Source organism: Nomascus leucogenys, chromosome 14, assembly GCF_006542625.1.
Source record: "Nomascus leucogenys isolate Asia chromosome 14, Asia_NLE_v1, whole genome shotgun sequence".
NCBI classification, from domain to species: Eukaryota; Metazoa; Chordata; class Mammalia; order Primates; family Hylobatidae; genus Nomascus; species Nomascus leucogenys.
The window spans coordinates 87370302-87390515 of NC_044394.1; the positions used below are offsets into that span (position 1 = coordinate 87370302).

The 20214-nt window shown below is 53.1% G+C and overlaps 1 protein-coding gene across 8 annotated transcripts in view; it reads left to right on the plus strand.

The window, feature by feature from the left end:
- The window catches only part of RBFOX3 (RNA binding fox-1 homolog 3), a 519986-nt gene that overhangs the window by 277803 nt on the left and 221969 nt on the right, over nt 1-20214 (plus strand). The window lies entirely within an intron of this gene.

Here is a 20214-nt window from a genome sequence, read left to right on the forward strand (position 1 = left end):
TGATAAATTCTGTTCCTCAGGCATGCTGACTCCCCAAAACCTTCAAGTGTTCAAAATCCACATATATCCACATATGCCAGTGGCTATGGGGCCAGGCATCTCAGCCACAGATTGTGGCCAGGGTCACCCCAGCTACCAGATAGCCCTGCCACAATGGACAGTGTGGTCTGTACAGTGGATGACCCTGTCCCGAATGCTAAGCAGAAAGTGGCCAGTTCTGCAGAGTAAGAGGCTTAGGGCAAAGTTCTATCAAAAGGGGTCCTTGCCCCTGCTCCCCAATCCAGACTCACGCCTCCTGGCTCTATCCCCATCTCCGTTCCAGACACACAGAATAGTATGCCATGAGTCCTGCCCATGTTTGCACCCGTGGGCTGTGCCCTCCCACTCTCCTTCTACCTGGCCACCTCTTCCACCGCTCAGCAGGCGTGACCTCCTGTGGAAAACCTTTCCCGGTTGCCCAGAGCAAGGTCAGGTTTTGTCATCAATGTTTGTATGGCTAAGAGAGAGAAGGAAGGCCAGGCACAGTGGCTTACGCCTGTAATCCCAGCACTTTGGGAGGCCGAGGTAGGTGGATTGTGAGGTCAGGAGATCGAGACCAGCATGGCCAACATGGTGAAACGCTGTCTCTACTAAAAGTACAAAAATTAACCAGGCGTAGTGACACATGCCTGTAGTCCCAGCTACTCTGGGGGCTGAGGCAGGAGAATCACTTGAACCCGGGAGGCGGAGGTTGCAGTGAGCCAAGGTGATGCCACTGCACTCCAGCCTGGGTGACAGAGTGAGACTCCATCTCAAAAAAAAAAAAAGAAAAAAAGAATAAAAAAACAGAAGGAATAAGTGGATGACTATAGCAGGCTTGGCAAAACCAAAAGTATTTTCCCAGGTGAAAAAGCCACAGGTGAGCTCCCAGGTGAGGCAGGTAGGACTGTAGGTTTTTTTAAAGATAAATAAATAAAAGCAACAAAAGAAAGATGCCTTGAGCTTCTGCTGCTCTCAGGTGCAGCCTGATCTCATCCCAGTTAGGACCTAGCTCTGGAGTACTCCTCCGTGGTCACTGCTGCCGAGCTGGACACCATCGCTCAGGCCACTGACCCATCATCTTGGAGAACAGCAGGGTCCTGGCAGGAGGTGGGGCGAATTTCCTGATGTCCAGGGCCTTTGACTGGAGTCTCAGAGCTTGTGCCAGGGTGAGGTTGCCAAGGCTTCCCCGTGAGCTGGAGGACTTACCCTTCATAGGGAGGTGTGAACCAGGGAGACCCTCAAGCGTGTGATCGTCACTTTGCATGACTTAAAATCCAGGCTTCTCTGGCCTGGTAGTGATTCAAGGGAAGGGAAGGGATAAAGGAAAGAAGATCTGGAACCACAGAGGGAGAGCCTTGTGGGGAGAGTGTGGGGGTACCCAGCCCAGGCTGGTACCTAGGGAAGGAAATGCTCAAGGGTGACTGTTCTCAGAGCAGCCTGCTGGGAAGCAGAGAGTGAGGCCAGACAGGCCTGACTGCAGAACCAGGAGGCATGGGCTTGGTTCCAGATTGGCTCCTGGTGAGCTGTGCAGCTTCAAGGAAGCCAATTAACCTGTCCGGGCCTTAGTGTCTTCATCTTTAAAGTGGGGCTAAAATTATCAGTTTGGGCCCACCTCAGTGGGCTGTGGTCAGGTTCAGTAGTGTCAAAGTGCTTTGTGAACTCTGAAGTCCTGTAGAAATGGGAGAAGTCTGTTCGTAGCTGTCTTTTCTAGGGGGCTGGGGTTCAAGTAGACAGGGCCTGGGGCTTCACACTGAGGCCACATTAGAGGGTGGGAGGTCTGGGCCCAGAGGAGATGTGTTGGGAGTCATGCAGCTGGAGAGGAGCTGGGGAGCAGGGAGCTCGCCACCTCTGGCAGGGAGTGCCCAGGGGCACCTCTGCACTGCCAACAGTACCTGCAGGTTATCTAGAGAGGGTTGGGCAGGCCTGGGCTGGAAACCTGGCACCTCCATGGGCCTTTGTTCTCTCACCTATAAAGTAAGAATAAGATTATGGTGAAAGAATATATAGAGGGCATCCAGTGTAGTACCTGATCCCCAGCCAGCATCCCATCGAGATTCATTCTCTTCCCTTCCCCTGTGCACATCAGTGTCAAAGTGCATGGGTGACCAGGAAGAACCAGACATTTTCACTGCAGCCCTCTGTGTGATCCTGGGTTGTCAGTAAATCTCAACTAGATCCATGCAGGGCGAGAAGGGAGGGACATCCTTGCGCCTCCTAGCTTCTCAACCGATTGCAAGAGATCAAGAGAAGTGGTGCGACGGGAGACGCTAGGAAATGCTGATGGGAAGCCTGCTTTGGCAGGTGGAGGGGCCCCCCACCATCAACCCCCGTCCCCGGTCTCCTGATGCCCTTACCCCCAATGCCCTAGACGGTGATGCTCTGGAAGAAACTGCCCCAGAAGTATGTAATTGATTTCCCCTCTTGCTAGTTCTTAACCTGGGCCTTTTGGTGGTAGGAAAGGATGCCTGATTAGAATATCTCTGAAGAGGGCAATGAGTTATAGTAATGGACACTCTTCTAGCTGTCTCTCCTGCTCATAAATCTATCCCCTCTGAAAGTGCAGATGGTCCATAATCGTCCATCATGCCTGAGTTCAGCACCGGACAGCTCCCGGGTGGGTTTTTCCTAGGAGGCTCCTTTTTCTGCAAGCTAAACGCAACTGCGACTCCGCACAGCCTCTCCCTGTAATGGAGTGTGAGCAGTCCAGCCGTCAGGAATGATTTAGGAGGGAGTGAACGATAAATATCCAAGAGGTTGGAGCTCAAAGCAGGGAGGCAACGGAGGGGGGAAGTAGGGAAGGGGAGAGAGGGAGGAGCCGCTGCAGCTGTACTTACATTTTGGTTGTGCTTTTTGTTTTTTATTGATTGATTATTTTTTCAGGGTGAGGAGGTGGTAATGTCCTAAGAAGAGGTGGCTTTGAGTGACCTTTAAAAGACATGCTCCCTTAGCCTCCTTTTCCCTCCATTCCAAGGACAAGTCTCTATCAGGTCTCCCACATGGAGGATTGAGGTCAATGGGGCCGTTTGGTTGGAAAAATGTAACTAACTGGGTAGTTGACATTTAGGGATAAGCGGATTTCCCCACAATGTTGCCGGGCTCCCCAAATTAGTCCTTCTGATGCCATAGCTCTTTGTTTCAATGAGATGACCCAAGTCCTCAAATTTCCCACCACATTTGAGCCCAGGGAGCTATAAACTCCTCATCTCCAGGGAAGGCCGCACCCCACAGGCTGCCCTCACCCACCTGTGGAATCTCCAGTGATGAGCCCACCCAGGGGGCTGGGGATGCAAAGGGGGCAGCTCCCTGCCACCATTTGTCCTTTGGCTCAGTTTCCTCCATCTGCTCCTCCCCGATGCAGGGCCCAGCACATAGCAGGAATGGGCACAGGGATGGTGTTGCCCAGGGTTGGGGGAAAACTGGCTCAGGCCTCAACATTTGTGAAGGGCTTTGATGTTTTCTAGATAGTCATCAAGGCTGGGTATGCTCAACGCTGACTGCGTTAAACCTCTGCAGTTCCTAGACACCCTCCTGCTTTGATACACAGGGCCTGAGCTCCTGTCTTTGCACACAAGTCTAAAGAAAATCCCAGGCAGAGGACAGTCCTTGGGATGGTGACCCCACCTTGGACTGTGGGCAATATTTCATGGCCCTTCAGCCCTCTCCCTGTTTCTCTGCTTGCCCAGAGGCCGAGGAAGCAAGGGCTGAGCTTCAAGGGTGATGAATGAGCGTCTGCCTCCCGCAGGTGCAGGTTGCTTGGCCAGGTGTTGGCTTGTGGCTGTGCCGCAGCAGGAAGGCTGCCTTCTCTCCTCTATCCAGGCTCCCCACTCCAAGGGTCTCCCTTCCCTCCACCCAGGAGCCAGCTCCTCTGAACTCCAAATGGGGCAGGGAGGCTTTCTGAGCAGCAGAGCTGGGGGCCACCTACAGATTCATTTTCATAAATGCTTTGCCCACGTCACCTGCTTGTCTGCCCACCAGAGGGGCTACTGCCAGGATGTGAGGATGAGCTACATGCCCTCCATCCAAGAAGGGGCACTGCCAATGGGAGGGCTGTGTGCCGACTGTGACTCCTCACTAGCCCTTGAAAACAGAGTTTACTTCGGAGGCTTCCTGAGCCCCTGGGGTCTCCCCAGAAGGGAGCATGCACATTCTAGAAGCTCAAGCTGCATCCCACGCTCATTTGCCAGATGTCAGCCAGCTTTGAGGCTGCCACTGGGCCATGGCAGATTGCTCTGGAAGCAGAGGGAAAGTGCTGCTGCTCCTCCTGGCTGTGACAGTGGCTCGAGCCCCCAAAGCCAGTTCCTTCCCAGATGCTTGCAGGCTGGCAAGTGACTCCCTTCTCATCCCTCAGCCCTTTACTATTGCAGGGAGGCCCTGAGAGGGTGGCAGTCCCCAGGCCTGACCCACTGAAGGATGCAGAGCTAAGGTGAGCTGTGTGGCTCTGGCAATCTCCCAGGAACAGTAATGACCCCTGTAAAGTGTTCAACAAGAGGAAGCGGGCTTCCCATCTCCCACCTGCTGCACCCAATGCCACAGAAGCACTTGAGTGACGCAGTTCCTCCTAGAAATGGGCACCTGAAGATTTGCAAAATAGCCTGGAAATGCAAGATCCTGAGTTCTCATCATGCCTCTCTAGCTAGACAGCAAGCAGTCTGCCCAAATAATTGGTCTCCATTCGCCCACTTGCATCTGCATGGTAATGAACCCTCGCTGCGGGCTCGCATTGGTGCATTGCTCCACGCACCACTGGCCACGGGCAGAACATCCCTCTCTCACCAGCTCTCAGTGCACAGCCATCTCTGGCCAAGGCAGAAGAGAGCTGGGCAGGGCACTACTTCTTCAGTAATCCTGGCAGCGTCAAACAGGACGAAGGTCAGGAGCAAGCCCCCACTGCAGGGAGGCTTGGGGAGGAGGTCCAGCTGGGCGGGCAGGTGGAGTCACTGAGTACTCTGCATCTGTTGATGGCCTCAGCTGCCATTACAGCCCTTCTCCTGGCTGCAAAATGTGCTACCATTATCATCACCCAGGGTGGCAAGGTGGGGCTTAAAAGCTCACTTCACAAAACAGTGGACCTCACGCAACCAGCTCTCGTGCCTCCATCTCCAGGAAAACTGCCCTGGGATGGTCATGAACTTGGGAGAGCATCCATCCCACGTCTCTGCCACAGCAATGGCTCAGCACAAACACTGAGAGAGTAAGCGGCTCCTGGAAATAAACTCTCCAGATCCAGGGAGCTTTCTTGAGATGCCCTAGCTCAATGTTTTTCTTGATATTGGGGAAAACAATAGCAAATCTGCTCCTGTTGCATGCCAGTGCTGTCTTTCACCAGCATCATTTCCAATCCCAGTGACAATGGGATCAGAACATCAATAATCTTCCTTTGACATCCAAGACAATGAGGCTTAGAAAAGCTGAAAGCTTTGCAGGAGCCCCCTCCTAATGAAGGCTTTGAGAAATCTGTCTAAACCAGGCCTGCCTGGTTCCCAGCCTCATGTCCTCCAGCACAATGCCCCACGTACTTCTTACTTGCAAACTAATGCTTGTGACAAGTGAGCTCAGGGCCAGCTGGCCACATGCAGTGCCAGCAATCCAGTACGCTTGTCTGGGTGCTTTGCAATTGAGCTGTGTAGACAATCGGCTGTGTAGACAGCTGGGAAGGCAACTTCTGGCCAAGGGACTTGAGGAGCTGCAGTGCTGCCGGTCAACTCACTGAACATCACAGGCCCCCCTTGAGAACCCAAAACAAGCCTGGTATCCTCCCTCTGGGGCAATGCATACATGAACACACAGGCCCAGAGGGGGCCTCCCAGACCCCTAGAAGCTGCTCGGTCCATCCTCAGCCCCTGCCTAGGAGTCCCTGTCTCAGTGGCTGGGGACCCAGCTGTGTCTTCTCTGTACCCCCACCCTTTGGGGTCATGCTTGGCCACCATTGCCTTTGGATGCTGCATGACACGTGTTCCATCTTCCCTGGGAAAGCAAGCTTCTCCAGCCAGGCCCTCAGCTCTGCAATCTACTAGCCCAATCTGTTACCCTTGACACGGAGAAGGGAGAGGAAGAAAGCTAAATTCTACTCGGGGCATGCTGGTGCCAAGCTCTGTGCTTGGAAGCTTGCCTGGGCGCCCCACCTGTACCATCTCACTTAATGACTTGGAACTCTCCCCCAGCCCATCAGCATTTCGGTTCAGAGCCTGTAGCCCCAGCCTCTGCTGCACACCAGGTCGCTCCACAGAGCAGCTTCTTGCTCTCCCTCTCTCTCTCCCTTCTTTCCTGAGGTGCCCCTCTTCTTCCTGCCCCCCTGCATTTTTTACTGTTTATGAAGCACAGCTCAAAACCCACCCTCACCTGCGAGTCTTCTTGCCCCTCCTCATCACACCCATCTCTTCTTTCCTGGCCCTAGTGTTTTTCTGTGTCACTTTTTATATTTATTTTATAATTGTTGGTATGCAAGGTAACATTGAGAATAGTTCAAAGATCAGCTTCTGCTCCTGCATTAGAATCCAGATTCCTGGCCGGGCGTGGTGGCTCACACCTGTATGCCAACACTTTGGGAGGCCAAGGCAGGCAGATCACTTGAGGTCAGGAGTTCGAGACCAGTCTGGCCAACATGGTGAAACCCCATCTATACTAAACATACAAAAATTAGCCAGATTCAGTGGCGTGCACCTGTAGTCCCAGCTACTCGGGAGACTGAGGCTGGAGATTTGCTTGAACCAGGGAGGTGGAGGTTGCAGTGAGCCAAGATCGTGCCACTGCACTCCAGCCTGGATGACAGGTGAGACTCCGTCTAAAAAAAAAAAAAAAATTCCAAATTCCTGAAAGTCCGGCTCACAATTCCAGCTTTTGGCATCCTGTACTGTGTACCTTATGGGGTCCTCTGTGCCTGCTGAAGACTCACTGCTTCCTTCCCTCTGCCTCTGGCATCTCTCTTGTCTGCTAGGACAATGGCGATAGTACAGCTCCCACATCACCACCGTTTGGATGAGAACTTTCTCACCTGCACTCCATGGGAAAATTAGATGTCTGTGTTTCTCTGTCACACTCAGAAGGGCTTCTGTGTCCTGGCCTCAGTTAGGAGTGGGCATGTTGGGGCCGGACCTGGAGGGGTCTAGTTGAACATTCGGCTCAGGGGACCTGGCTGCCATAGCCTCTCTACATCCTGCTGCCATTGCAAGAGTGTCCTGATTTTCTGTTCGTTTTCTTTCCCTGACATTGAGGAGTTGGTGCAGACACAGGGAAGGCATGAGGTAGAGACCCCAGCATCACTGTGCGTTGTAGAAGGGAAATGAGCCCATAGAAGACTGTGGCGTCCCTGTGCCCCGGGCTCCTGCATGGTCTTTGAGCCCACTGCAGTTCTCATCTGACCTGTGCTTTAGACCATCTCGATCTGCAACATAAAGGTCGCCAATCCAATCACTGAGCTGCCTCGTGGCACATGGTTATTGGCAGTGGCACGGGGGCCTCTAGGATCTGCTCTCTTGGGACCCTCAGGCCTCTGTGAATGGCTCCAGGCGGAACCACCAGTTACATTTATGATCCAGTGTTGCCGTGACGGGAGCTTTTGGCAGAATGTGCTGGACTCTGAATGTGCAGAGAAGGTGGCTTCTCAGGAGGCTAAAGAATCTGTTTTCCCCCTACCTGTTAGCAACGGTGAGAGCCGGACTCTGATTCTGAGACCTAGAACAGCCCCTCAAAGTTGTTTTTGCTGCAAATAGTGGCAGTTCTGCTCCAAGGTTTTAGGGGGAAGACAGACTCACACCGAGAGCAGGCAGGCAGGGCTCCCGCGTTGAGGTGCCCGGTTTTAGTCGAAGGCTCTATTGGCAATGCCCAGAGGGTGGTGAGCAGCCACTCTCCAAACAGAATGTGGGGACAGACTCCTGGTTTCATTGCAAAGGACTTTGGAGAGATGGGAGGAAGAACTCATTCTGGCAGTAGGGCTGGTTAGATATGGGCAGGGTTTGCCTAGGAAGGGTAGGTATAGGGAGTTCCCTGCTGGGAAGCATTTAAAATAGCACTGATTCTCACAGAACCAAAGGCCATTAATGAGGGCTACTGCCTGAAGGCAGGAAATGACCAGATGGGCATTGTCCAGCCTGTGCCCCAAGCGGCACAACCTGGGATCCTGCTGCATGGCCAAGGTGTTCAGATCTGTCTCTGGCAGAGGCTGCCGGCACTGGTAGGGGTCTGGACTGCCAGCAATGCCCCTCTAGTCCTGGGAGGTCCCTCTGGTGGCTTGGGATCAGGGTCAGTACCAAGAGGGGCTCCATGCAGGAGTGAGTCCAGCCACTCCCTCCAGGAGCCACACCAGCAGTGGTCAGGAAGCAAGTCTACCACAGCCTTCTGGGAAGGTCTCTAGTCTCAGGAGACACCAGCCACTCAAGCCTCCTGCATGCCACCAAAGAAGATAAGCTGGCCCAGAGAAGACCAGCAGCCTGGACAAGACCAACCAGCCCAGGCTGCTCTTGGAGGGGGTTCTCTCAGGATGCTCAGGCTGAAAGGAGACCAGCTGGTCTTCAGCTTTGAGCCAGAACCCAGGCCAAGCCCTGGATCATCACCACTCTGGCAGCCCAAGTGGGACCTCCTGGGACAGGGCTTCACCTCCGCACCTGTAGGAGCCCCCGTTCTGCCTCTTTCCTTTCTCTGCATCTCCTACCTTCCTCACCTCTTCCTTTCTGCTGCGGATCACTGAGCCCCTGAGTCCCCTACTTCTTGGTGATATAGCGCGACTTTTCTTCCTTCCCGGCTCCGATATGTCAAAACTTTGTAACAGGAAAGAAAAGCAGGAAAAACTATCTGGGAAGTAGGTCACCTAAAAAACAACCACCTGACTATAATGAAATCCGCTTTTCCAGTGGGCTGCCTCCGGGGAAGCCACATCCGGTGCTGGCTTCGTTTCCCTCCGTCCACCCCCACTCCTTCCTTCCTTCCACAGTCCAATTTTTTTTTTATTATACTTTAAGTTTTTGTGTACATGTGCACAACGTGCAGGTTAGTTACATATGTATGCATGTGCCATGTTGGTGTGCTGCACCCAGTAACTCGTCATTTGACATGAGGTGTATCTCCTAATGCTATCCCTCCCCCCCTCCCTTTTTTTTTTTTTTTTTTTTTTTTTTTTTTGAGATGGAGTCTCCCTCTGTCACCCAGGCTGGAGTGCAGTGGCACAATCTCGGCTCACTGCAAGCTCTGCCTCCCGGGTTCACACCATTCTCCTGCCTCAGCCTCCCAAGTAGCTGGGACTACGGGCACCTGCCACCACGCCCAGCTAATTTTTTTATATTTTTAGTAGAGATGGGGTTTCACCATGTTAGCCAGGATGGTCTCGATCTCCTGACCTCGTGATCCGCCTGACTCAGTCTCCCGATGTGCTGGGATTACAGGCTTGAGCCACCACGCCCGGCCCCACAGTCAAATTTCAACATCCAACTCTTAGTATGAAATTTGCCAGTAAAACCTCTCATTAGGCAAATCATGAAACCCTCACCGCTATGGTATGGCTCAGACCATTGCTCAACTGCGTTGCTGAGAGGGGAAGCTACATGGTGTGGGGGGTGATGGCTATGCAGATAAAGTGGGGACATTTGCCGCTGTTTGTATTTCCCAGACCTCCCTGGCTCCTCTGCCCCCAGTAGTTTCATCTCCTGGGTTTTGGCTCAGCAGCATCCTCCGTGCTGGGGTTTTGGGTGAAGCACACAGACCTCCTTCTCCTCTTCCCTCCTTGCTGGACTTCTTGGCCGCTGGCTGAGCAAACGCCACCTGGAGCATCCAGATCTTCAGGCCCAGAATGCTCCTGTTCCACTCATGATAGGAATCAGCCATCACCATGGCAAGGGCTCTGGCTGGCACCTCCCCAGTTGTAAGCTCTGTCTACTCAGCAACTTTGTCAGCAGCAGCCAGGCAGTTTAGGAGATGAGGCCTGAGTAATGAGGGGCTGGAGGTTTTTCCCAATCCATAGACAATTTTTTTAAAGGGGGTAAAGACATTTCTAGAAATGACAAAGCGGCAAGCTTAACTTCCATTCCTAGAAAAATTGTCATGAAACCGACAACTCAAGATAGGGAAGTTAGCATGTTACTTGAGAATTGTCCTGCTCACATAAAGAACAAGATTCGCCAGCCAGATCAAATCTCTTTCCCTGCTGAGGGATGGCCCAGGTAGACAAGGTGGCACCCTGAGGTTCACCTTGGCCTCATCGAAGATTGCAACTTTTTTTTTTAAGATTGTGATTCTTACATAGCAAGTGCCTAAAGTACCTACTAGTTACCTGGAAAGCAGCTAGTTAATTAGTGGAAGCCAGAGTTTAGGGATTCCTTGCCAATTTGCAGACAATTTCAAGTCTGTGTTTGTCCCCTTTGAGTTTGAGACCACGTCCAGAGGAGAAACATCCCCTTCACTAGAAGGCCCTGCCACAGGCATCGGTGCTGCTGCCAGTGCCTGCTCAGGACTCGATTGCCAGCAGAACCCTCCAGGGTGGACCCAAACCACCAGCCTCTGTGTGGAAGCCAGATGTGCTCACCCTGAGCCCCATAGATGAACCCCGGTGAGGCTGAACCTGTGGGGGCTTCACCAGCTCAAATCTGTGTCTTCATTCTGAGGTCCGTGTGGGTCTGAGCCAAGGCCATTGGCCTGACTGCAGAATCAATAGCAACTTCCTTATGGCCATTCTGTTTGAAAAGAAACAACTAAAATTTGATGTATTGGGTCTGGTTGGGTGGAAAGAGTGCAGACTTTGGAATACGAATGAACTGGGTCTGCAATTTCAGCTGGGCCATATGCTGACTGTGTGGCCTTGAGAAAGTGGCAATTGGAACCTGCACCTCTTTGTCTGAATGAGGGGGGTGGCCGTGGGGGAGATGGAAGGAGTGCTCCATGAGGGAGCATATGGGAAATGCCAGCTCCTTGTCGGTCTTCATGGAAGGTCAGCTCCTTTCTTTGAAGGATGTGTATATCATGTGTCTGTGCACATCTGTGTGTGTTTGTGCGTGCATGTGCACATTTGTGGGTGAGTGTGCATATCTTGTGTGCAGGCATATGTGCACCTGTGTGTGTTTAGCCTGGGTAATCAGGCAGCTGGAAGCTAGGGCTGCCAAATAAAAATACAGGGTGACTGGTTAAATGTGAATATCAGATAAACAATGAAAAATTAATATAAGTACTTCCCAAATATTGCACGGTGTGAACTTATACTAAAACAATGAAAACATTATCTGTTATCTGAAATTTCTAATTTAACTGCATATCCAGGAGTTTTATTTGCTAAATCTTGAAACTGTCTCTGGAATGAGGTTTGTTATTTCGGCTATAAGATTATGCCCACAAAAGCAGATGTGCAGGGGTCTGGGGCCGTGGTGGCCTTGTGGGGAGGGGCTCTGGGAGGAAGGACACAGGATGTGTGGCCCAGGCTCCTCACGTTGCCATTTTGCTCAAGACCTCCCTTCCCTTTCTCACGTTTGGAGCTCCTTCCATTGCATTGAGCAGAGCTACGAGCTGCCCACATCCTGAGCAACAGTCCCTGGCTGGGAGCAGAGGTAGCAGCCATAGCCCCTGCCCAAGGGGGGCTTCCCACAACTCAGGTGGGCCCTGAGTCTGTACTGAGCTGGACAGCACCGACCACAGCCTGCTGGCCTGTCCCCATCTACTTGCTGGCCTGGGCTTGGGGTGGTGTTCTCTGGAAACTTCTCTGTTTGTTTCATGGGTGACGTTCAATCTTCCCGAAACAGGACCCTGCAGAGTTCAGAGCAACTGCCAGACAGTCACAAAGCCACCGCACAGCCTCATCCTCAGCCCCAGCCCCTCTACCCTCCACCATCACCAGCCACCCCTTCTCTTCCGCACAGCCTCTCCCACCCTCTCCAATTTTTACTTGGCAAATTATACCCTGGTGCTCCCAGCCTGCTCAGTGGGTGCTGTCAAGCCTTGGCAGATTCCAGTGCCAGCAGCAGGGGACACAGACACTTGCAAAGGGGAACTAATAGGAAATGAAATAGCTTTCCTCCCCCAAAGACCCCTCCCAGCGCTGCCGGCGGACCCACCCCTTGCGGAGTGAATTGTTTCCAATCCAATCTCGTGTTTATTGAAGTTTCCTCCAGGGTTAGCTCAGGAGGCCTCTCCCCAGCCCCTTCCGCGTGGCCTTATTTACCAGAATCCCCTCGGCGTGCCATTTAAGCGTCTCCATTAACATTTCCTGCATCTTGCTCATTGCAAGCAAGGCCCTCAGAGACCCCCAGGGTGGCGGCACGGCGGCAGCCTGCAGAAACGCCAGGCTTATTTTAATTGGTTTGAAACTGTCGCTGTCGACCACAGAGGGGTCCCTTTCCTTGAGTAATGACCTGGAATTTGATCATGCGGCTTTTATGAGCTTGTAATCCTGAAAGTGTAACCGTGTGAGATCAAAGCAAGGACCAGGGTGCACATCTGTCTGGCCGCAGTGGCCAGCAAGTGTGAAGGCGCAGCCTGGGAGACACCGCTCTTCCCCCACCCCTGCGGGTCCCATCTGTCAGGGGATGGGAGAGGTGGCTCTTTTCACGTCCCCTCTGGCTTCCTTGTCGGCCTGCAGATGGTGGCGTGAGAAGAAGAGGGAAAAGCCACCTCTGCATCCAGCACCTTCTGGCCTCCTTCTCAGTATGGAGAATGCTTTGCTCAGAAGACCAGGGTCTGGGTCCCCAGAGAGAAGGATGCAGGGGAGCCTAGCTCCTGGAGACACGGATGGTCTAGAGTCTAGAGGCCGTCACTAGGGATGAAATGGCTTTCGCTTCCTCTTGAGAAGTGGCTCCCTCCGGAATCACTCCATCGTGTGCATCATCCATTTGCTTGGTCGTCAGGCCACCAGCCAATGAGACTCTATGGAGCCGCTAATCATAGAAAACACTGTGCTTTGACACCAGCTTTGTGTCACGCATGTATGATCAGGGTCTCTCACTCCTGCAGCGGGCCATCAATCTAACCATGCTCGTCTCAAAAAATTTTTGGAGAATTTTTATAATTGAGGTAAAAGATAAATATCTATCCTCCTCTACCTGCAATTAACAATAACTAATACTTTGTTCTCTTGCATTAGTCTTAAAAAAAAAAAAAAAAAGGAAGCATCACAGACAAAGTCCAAGTCCCCTCCAGCACACCCAGCCCCATTCCCCTCCTCTACACCCAGAAGCCGCTCTGAGTGTCGATTCGGCATCTATTATTTCTGTCCCTTGAAAAAAACATGTATACACACATGGAAGCATGGACCAGAGCGCACACTCTTTTATATCTTCTTCAGATGCACATGCATGGCCTCTTCCTGCAACTTGCCTCTTTGACTGAACATGGTTTCTGCAGCTTGGGTGTGTTTCTGATACATTCCTTTTATCTACTGTACAGAATCTGACTTAGAAACCTGCCCCATTTTCTTTGTCCACTCTTTCATTCATGAAGCTCCCAGTGGTTTGCAAAGTGCAGCTATTTCGGAGAATGCCAGGTGAGAGTCTTGGTTGCTGCCTCCTGTCTCAGGCGTGTACCTGGCTGCGAGTGGCCGATCTTGTCCGGGTCCTGCGAGGGCGTCTGCACCTGCCCGTCCCACCAGCTCCGTATGCGATCTCAGTCTCCTCCCAGCATCACTGACGCCGAGGCTGATCGTTCTCACTGTGCCCACGAGACAGCCCAGCTCTGGTGTGTTGTGTTTGTTGGAGCTGCCTGACTGCCACGCCTCTCTCCTCTGCTTCTCAGCAGGTTTGGGGGTCCTGCACACTCCCAGGGAGCCGCGGTTACCCCAGCTCCTACTTTCTCACTCGGGAAAGCAGCCTGCACCTCAGAAAGATTTAGAGCAAAACATGAAGCCGTTTTAGTAAAAAAACAACAAGAGTGACCCTTCAGAAGCTTCTGGGCTTTCTTGTTAAACCCCATTGTCTGTAGCCCCCTCCGTGAATGATCGTGAGCCTGTGACTGAAACGCCGTGTCGGGGCTGTGACCACTCACTGCTCTCTGAGGCTACCTGGCTACCTGAGCCCCTAGGCTGGTTTGCAGGACCACGGAGCCTCCCGGCAGTTGCGGGCAAGAGCCGGACACACACATGAGGATGAACAGCCTCCCTCTTTTCAGAGGCTGAAGGTATTTGGTGCGGCCACACAGTAGCTCCTGGAGGTGGGAGGACAGGCAGGGGAGCCTCTTGTCTTGGGGGGGTTGTGGTGGGCTCAAGACCTGGGCTCTGAAACTTGGGAGCAAGTGGACCCCCAGGGGGGCCCCAGGAGATGCTGCTGCCCCAAGAGCCTTGCTGGGAGGTTGGGGCTGAAGCCACAGCCCCCAAGGATGTGGGGGTGGGAAGGGGAGGCTCTGAGCAAGAGGTATCCATGACAGAGCACAGGCCTGGCCGGGCCTCACTTTATCTCCAGGAAGAAAAGATGAGGCCCCGCCCAGCCCGTCCCTCCCTTGCTCCCCTGAGTGTGTTACTGGACTCGTCAGGATTGTAGGGGTTCTGTGGCTGCTCCCTGACACTGACCAGAGCCCTGGATGGTTGGGCCCGGGACCTGCAGGGGGGTCTGGGGTGAGACCTCAGGGTGGAAACAGGTAAACAGGCCCAGCGCAGCTTGGCTAAATGAATGAGTACATGAATGAGTGAGTGAAGAAGTGAGGTGTGGACCCTGGCTGCTATATTCACTGTGCTTTACTGGGAGGTCTGTGCTCTGGACGTTTGTGAGGACATCCGTCCCATCTTTGGCACTTCACTAAGAAAGTCCCTGGAGCCAGGTCGAGCCTCTCCCAGCCCTACCTGCCCTACCCCTTTGATAATTCTCACCCCAGTGGGGTATGCAAGAGCCTGGAAGGTGCCAGAAGCAAAGGGAGCAGCAATTAAAGAGTTTACATTATATATAAGCCTTCTATGAGAGATAATCAATTAAGTGGTATTCATGAAAAATGATTACATATTTTATTATTATTCAGACATTGGTGCTTCATATATTTAATATCTGAAATTACATAAAAATTATACGTATTCCATAATTTTTAAAAGTCAGTTTTAAAATTTCTCCAGCATGCTACTGATTCTGAGGCATTTGAACTTACTTGTGTTATAATTCTCACAAACAAAAGAAAGAAAGAAAAAAAAAAGAGTTCACATTACAGATGGGGAAACTGAGTCTGCAGCTGGCTGACCTTAGAGTGAAAGCGATGTGGAGGTGCCACGCTGGGCTCTCAAGACAGATTCCCTGGGTTTGGGTCCCAGCTCTGCCAGCATGCAGGCTGTGTGCCTCGGAGTGGACTCTCCCAGCATCCTACATCTCAGCTTCCTCCTGGGGTCACTGGAAGGGTTAATGAGTTACACTGCAGAAAGGGCTTCCCTCGGTCCCAGTGTGGCCCTGCAGCCCTGTCTAAGCTGCCTGTCCTTTCTCTCCCACTCCTGCCAGCTCTCTCCCCGTCAAGGAGACTACAGCAGCCGCAGAGAGCTGCCCCTCCATCCTCACATGTGCTCAGGCCAAGGGAGACCCGCGGGCAGCAGCAGCACAGTTTATTAAGCCAATCAAATCTTAAGTGCATGAGCTCCAGAGACCCCTGAGGTCTTTTTATGTGCATGAAGGAGCTGGAGGGTTTCCTGGGCCTGAGTCTTTCTTACTGCTTGGAACAGGTGGGTGTACAGGAGTCTGCCCTCTCCCCTGTGTCCCCTTCCCAGGAAGGTACCTGTCACCTGACAGCCAGCCCCGCCACCTGCCCCCACCTTGGGGACCCTGGTCTGGTCTGGCCTAGTATCCTCACTCAGACGTTCCGAGAGCACAGGACAGAGCCCGGCAGACTCATGCTCCTGCCCTCGCAGTGTGTCTGGTGGCCTGCCTCCTGCCTACCACACCTCGTCCCATCAAAAGTGCTCAGACCACAGCCCCTTCCTCATCTCTGCTGTACCCTAGAAAGGTGGGTCAGGCCATGGCTTGCTGCCATGGGCTCTCTGTCTCATTGAGAATCTCCCTTTGCCCTCTATTTTTTTTTAATCTGCTCTTTTCCTTGTCTCTCCCCCTTCCTGCTCCCCTTTTCTTCCCAGCCCTCTTCTTTGTCTCCTGAAACTTCTCCTGGTGTGCCTAATTCCTGGAGGCTGCAGAGGCTTTGGAGATGCAGCCCCGCCTCTCTGTGCACACACAACCCTGAGGATCGATTCAGAAAACGATTAGTTACAGTACGGTAGCGCTGCTAACTGTGGCATTTTGCTTTGCAGTTATTGATACCTCATCAGAATTGAGAAGTGATAGTCAGGAAGGGGGAGGAGAAGGGAGAGGGCAGACGCCTGTCCTGAAATGTCAGCTCTGACGGGGAGGGATTTTCAGGTCCGAGTGAAGCTGGCACCTGGGTTGTCCTCATCACAGCCGCGCCTGACCTTACATTCAGGAGGGGCGGTTTGTTCCAGGTTCATGAGAGTGCAGTCCTTACCCCCAAGCAGACATGAGGCCTCGGGCTGCCTCCTTCCTGTTCCCCATTTCTGCCGTCACAGAGGCACCACTTACTCCACCAGCCAGAACTGCGTGTTGGGCAGAGCGTGGGGAGGTGGGATGTCTGGTTCTGTTGATGGACAGAGTCAGCTCCAGGAGCCCAATCTGGGAGAGACCCCAGAGGCCCTGACTCAGGGTTCTCCAGGTAAACAAAGTCAATAGGACCTAGGGAGGTAGGTAGGCAGGTAGGTAGGTAGATAGATGATCGATTGATTGACAGATAGGACAGACAGATTTTTAAGGAATTAGGTCATGTTATTGTGAAGGCTGCTGAATCTGAACTCTGTAGGATGTGTGGACAGGCTGGAACCTCAGGCAGGAATTGGTGCTGCAGACTTTTTTTTTTTTTTTTTTTTTTTTTTTTTTGAGATGGAGTCTCTCTCTTCTTACCCAGGCTGGAGTGCAATGGTGCGATCTTGGCTCACTGCAACCTCTACTTCCTCGGTTCAAGTGAGCCTCCTGCCTCAGCCTCCCGAGTAGCTGGGACTACAGGTGCCCACCACCATGCCTGGCTAATTTTTGTATTTTTAGTAGAGACTGGGTTTTGCCATGTTGGCCAGGCTGGTCTCGAACTCCTGACTGCAGGTGATCCGCCCACCTTAGCCTCCCAAAGTCCTGGGATTACATGCGTGAGCCACCATGCCCAGCTGGTGCTGCAGTCTTGAGGCAGAATGTTTTCCCCCAGATAACCTTAGTTTTCGCTGTTAAGGCCTTTCGACTGACCGGATGAAGCCACCCAAATTAAGAAAGGCCATATCCTGTGCTGAAATCAATTGAGTTTAGACATTAGCCACAGTTACCAAGTACCACCCCAGCAACACCTAGGTTTGTGCTGGACTGAATCCCAGGGGACGAGAGCCTGGCCAAGTGGATGCATAACACTGACCACCAAATGCCCCGAGACCCCAAGAACTGATGACCAGGGTTCAAAGGATGGGCCTAGAGGGCAGTGAACTCCTGGAAACAGCAATGTGTCTGTGTGTTATGGAAAATGGGCTCCTAACTTGCATTAGATGTTCAATTCCAAGGCAGTGCTGGGGGGTGACTTGTCTGTGCTGCCGGTGAGCAACAGAGCGGTGCTCCCTCCACAGAAAGGCCCGGGCAGAGGCTTGGGAATGTGGGAGGAGGGTGGAGGTCCTTCTCCTCTGTGAGCCTGCAGGAGCTCCACCTCCCTGACAGGACAGGACCCTCAGCAGGGGGCAAACGGGCAGCCGCTGCTGACTGTCCTAGAAGCAGGACGGGGCCGAGGGGGCAGGTAGGAGAGAAAAGAGAGGGGTGGGAGGGGCCCATGGGAGCCTCTACTGGGAGGAGTGCAGAAGAAGTCTACAGGAACTTGGAGTCCCCAGATTGCTCTGGGGACACAGAGGAGGTCTCACCCTGGCCTGGGCAGGCTGGCAGGGCTGAGGTTTGCACTGGTTATGGGGAGAGGACCCTGGGAAGGAGGTGAAACTGACTGTGAAGGGCCTGGGCCCCCAGGCTCAGGAATCTGGACTTAACCCCCAGGCCTTGAGGGGAGCTTCAAGGGATTTTAAACAACTTTGTGCTTTAAAAATCTACTCTAGGGACAGGGTGGGGAATGCACGCTAAGGAGGCCATGCTACAGGCAGGGAGTGCAAACAGGAGTTGGAACACCGCGTCCAGGGTAGCCGTGCATGCACACATTCATCCCTCATTCCTCATTCCCTGAGCACCTGCAGCTTGCCAGGCCCTGCTCCGGTACGGACACCGCAAGGCAGCTCCATGCGTCCTCAGGAAACTTCCGTCTCAGGGCGTTGTGCACAAATGAAGACAATGACGGCACTACTTTATGACTGTGGGGTATAAAGAACTACCTGAGACTGGGTAACTTATAAAGGAAAGAGCTTTCACTGACTCACTGTTCCTCATGTCTGGAGAACTCACATTCAAGGCGGAAGGCGAAGGGGAAGCGAGGTGTGTCTTACATGGTGGCAGGAGACGAGAGTGAGGGGTGAACTGCCAACCACTTTTAAACCATCAGATCTCACAAGAACTCACTCACCATCACAAGAACAGCGTGGGGGAAACTGCCCCCATGATCCAGTCACCTCCCACCAGGTCCCTCGCTCAACACGTGGGGATTACAATTCCAGATGAGAGTTGGGTGGGGACACAGAGCCAAACCATATTATGATGGGACAGGCCATGAGCAGATGTGGCAGGTGATGGGGCGGGGGCTTCCGATACGATGGTTGGGGGCTTCTCCGAAGGGAGGCCTGAACAAGCAGATGTCACCCAGCACCTGGAGGAGGGGACAACACATGCAAGGACCCTGAGGTCAAATCCAACCAGAAGGCCCCCGTGGGTGGGGCAGAGGGAGCAAGGAGCAGGTGTGAGAAGCAGCAGTGGGGGTGGGGGCGGGGCACATGCAGGGGATGGGGCAGTGCCCACGGGGCCGGAGCCACAGGGTGGGAGAGGAAGGCTCAGGTGAGGTGGAGGGAGGAAGAGTCCAAAGTTTCAGCGGAGACCCCGATCATGTGACACCCCCTTCCTGCCCTGTCTGCCTTCCTCCTTCCTGTGCAACATCCACTCTCAGGTGCTTTGAGGAACACAAGCCACATGAGGCTCTGTCTTAGTGGGCTGGGGCTGCTATAACAAGATGTCATCGACTGGGTGGCTTAAACAACAAACATTTAATTTTTTTTTTTTGAGACAGTCTTGCTCTGTTGTCCAGGCTGGAGTGCAGTGGTGTGATCTCAGCTCACCGCGATCTCTGCCTCCCAGGTTCAGGCAATTCTCTTGTCTCAGCCTCCCTAGTAGCTAGGACTCCATACTCGGCTAACTTTTGTATTTTTAGTAGAGATGGGGTTTCACCATGTTGGTCAGACTGGTCTCGAACTCCTGGCCTCAAGTGATCCCCCCGCCTCGGCTTCCCAAAGTGCTGGGATTACAGGCATGAGCCACCACACCCGGTCCAACAAACATGTACTTCTTACAGTTGTGGAAACTGGGAAATCCAAGATACAGGTGCCAGCAGATCTGGTGTATTGTCACTGGGGGTTGGGGGTGGGTGGATGGACAGAGAGGAGAGAGAGAGAGATAGACACTCTTATGAGGGCACTCATCCCATTCAGAGAGCCCCACCCTTATGACTTTATGACCCCCAAAGGCTCCACCTTCAAATACCATTACATTTGGCCTTTGAGGGAACAGAAACACTCGGACCATGGCAGATTCAATCCCTGCCCACAGCCGACACATATCAGCAGAGCGAGCTGCTAAGAGGCAGAAGCCAGGTCCCCCCTTGACATTGCCCCTACCCAGTGTCTAGCAGGGAGGCCTGGTGGCCAGAGGCCTTCACACTGTCAACCCCAGAGAAGCCTAAGACCAAGAAGGAGAATTTGCAGCTGCTCGTGGTGACACTGATGGGGTCTGATGAGAAAACAGCCTTGCTTCCCATCGAGGGCCTAGCTAGGCTGCAAGTACAAACCACGAGGGCTGCTCAACCCACACCAGCCGTTAAAATTTCCTCTAGGATGCAGCCCAGCGCTCGGGAGCTAGGCCTGGTAACGGGACTGGTGCTGAGGATTCATCCTCAAGGAGGCTCTGCTGGCATGAGAGAGACCTGGGGCCCATCTTGGGGACAGGTGACTGGGCCATTCCCCCATGGGTCCAACCTCCAGCCTGACCCTGTCTCCTGCTGGCACTCTCCCCTCTGACCCCAGCTTCGGTTTTGATACCGTGAGTCTCACCTACAATATCCGGGGCTGCAGAGCTAGGAGCATCTTCTACC